The sequence below is a fragment of the Engraulis encrasicolus genome, chromosome 10 (genome assembly GCF_034702125.1).
Source record: "Engraulis encrasicolus isolate BLACKSEA-1 chromosome 10, IST_EnEncr_1.0, whole genome shotgun sequence".
Taxonomy (NCBI): domain Eukaryota; kingdom Metazoa; phylum Chordata; class Actinopteri; order Clupeiformes; family Engraulidae; genus Engraulis; species Engraulis encrasicolus.
The window spans coordinates 48,854,143-48,856,642 of NC_085866.1; the positions used below are offsets into that span (position 1 = coordinate 48,854,143).

The 2,500-nt window shown below is 48.2% G+C and overlaps 1 protein-coding gene across 3 annotated transcripts in view; it reads right to left on the minus strand.

The window, feature by feature from the left end:
* Window positions 1–2,500, minus strand: part of arhgap46b (Rho GTPase activating protein 46b) — a 196,752-nt gene that overhangs the window by 57,133 nt on the left and 137,119 nt on the right. The window lies entirely within an intron of this gene.

The following is a 2,500-nucleotide window of genomic DNA, read 5'->3' on the forward strand; positions in this document are numbered from 1 at the left end:
TTTTTCTCCTTAACTCTCTCCTTTTACTGTCCTCTGACTGCCTGTATGTTTCTTTCTTTTGTGGATTTCTCCCCCAGCTCACTGCTGCAACATCTCTTTCTTACATACATCTCACCCTATCAATCTCTCTTACCAACTCATTCTATCTTGCTCTCTCTCTCTTATCTCTTCTCTCTCTCTCTCTCTCTCTCTCTCTCTCTCTCTTTCTGTTTGTTTTTCCTCTTCCCTGTTGTCCTCCCTCACTCTTATCTTTACTACTTTTGTTTGTTTACATCCTACTCTGGGTGTATGAATGTCTCTCTCCATATCACTATCCTCCCTCCAAAAGTTAAGTTTCTTCTTCTTTCCTCTTTCTCTTTTTTATCTGTCTCTCTATTTTTACATCTCTCCCCATCTCACTACTGTAACATCTCTTTCGAACATAAATCAGACACTGTCAATCTCCGCATGTAGCTTTCCCATCACACCGTGCTGGCTTCTCAGCGGTGGACCGTAAAGTGTTTGAGCAGCGTTCTGGCTGAAACTCTCTGTGAGTGTGTGTGTGCGCGTGTGTGTGTGTTTGTGCAGCGGTCTGGCTCTGGCTGCAGTTCTGCTGTCTCCGGGTTGTTTGGAGGTGAATATTTCCATAGCTGAGTCCCTCCACTAGCAAGCGTGTGTGACATTATGTGCGCACAAACATGTGCATTACATTTTGTGTGTGTTTATACATTTATGTGTGCGGATGTGTATACAGTATGTGTTTGAGCAAGTGTATGTGCGTTGTATGTCTGTGTGTGTGTGTGTGTGTGTGTGTGTGTGTGTGTGTGTGTGTGTGTGTGTGTGTGTGTGTGTGTGTGTGTGTGTGTGTGTGTGTGCGTGTGCGTGTGCGTGTGCGTGTACACGTGTGTGTGTACACGTGTGTGTGTGTATGTGTGTTTGTGTGTTCCTGGCTCCAGCAGTCCCCAGTAGAGGGTCCCACATCAACTCCTTGGCTGGGAAGCCTCCTGGCCCTCTTCCCTTCACCCTGCACAGGTTCCAAACATCCACGCTGGGAGACTCTTACCGCACGGACACCAAGCACTAGAGCGCCTACAGCACAGTATACTCCAGCATTCTTCACAGTCATCAAACAAAACGCCACATATATATAACTGCACTACCCAGCCAACAGTCATCAATCTGCTTTTACGACCTCTCACTTCCAGAAAACTTGGATGCCGTCGGTAAAAACATACAGCCAAAAAAACAAGTCCCACAGACACTTCCAGCCCCACACGACCGCCACCTATACCCAATTAGGGTTGCCATCTCCCTGGGGGAAAAATAAGGGTCCTACCCCAGAAAATTGTGTATTTCTCAGATGCAATTTCCTGCAATCTGAAACTAGGAGCTGTCCGTGTTAGTGTATGTGCGTGTGCATGTGTGTGCGCACACACGCCTGTTTGTATGTGTGTTTGAGAGAGATAAACATGTTTTAAGTGTGTGCTTCAGTTTGTGGTAGGACTGACAAGGGTAGCGAGAGGGCATGTCCGTCTGTGTGTGTGTGTGTGTGTGTGTGTGTGTGTGTGTGTGTGTGTGTGTGTGTGTGTGTGTGTGTGTGTGTGTGTGTGTGTGTGTGTGTGTGCGTGCGTGCGTGCGTGTGTGTCTGTCTGTCTGTCTGTCTGACTGTCTGACTGTCAGGCCACAGTGCCCCAGTGCCACAGGAAACGCTGCCAGACTGGCCACCCACCACACTCTGATACAGTAGTAACTCCAACTACAGCGGCCAAGTAGTGTGTATATGTGTGTGTGTGTGTGTGTGTGTCAGAGGGATGGGGGGGGTCTGAAATAAGCTCAGAAAGACAGAATATTTGGTGGAGAGAAAGTGCGCGAAGCTGCAACATGCTTTCATGTGTAGGTGTCTAAAAAATGATACGCACCCATTCTCTCTCTCTCTCTCTCTCTCTCTCTCTCTTGTTTCGTGTGTTTACCACATCTAAAGACCTATGCTAATCAACCATGCTGTGTCATGCCATCAGCCCCCTCTCGAGACTCAACCTCCCTCAGATGTTGACATCACTCTCTTTTTTTCTATTTATCTCCCCCTCTGTCTCTCTATCTATCTCTCCCTCTCGTTCTTCCCCTCCTTCTTCTGATGGTGAGATCCCTCCATCTCTCCGGGCCACCTCTCTCCCCTCTCTCCCTCACCCATTCTCAATACATTGATTCGATACCTTCTTGACCTCTCCTGCCCCCCTCCTCTCCTTCCATCTCCTTCTCCTTCTCCCTTCTTTTTCTACCCATCTCTCTGTCTAATTCTGGCTCCCTCTCTCCATTCTCTTTCTCTAGCACCTTCTCTCTCTTTCTCTCTCCTTTCTTGCCATCCCTTTATCACTCCTCCCCTCCCTGTCTCACAGCTGCATCAGAAGACAAGAGAGGCGCTTCTCTTCTGTGAGAGAGAGTGACAGAGTGGCTGAGAGAATGAGAGAGGGGGAGAGGGAGAGAGAGAGAGAGAGAGAGAGAGAGAGAGAGAGAGAGAGAG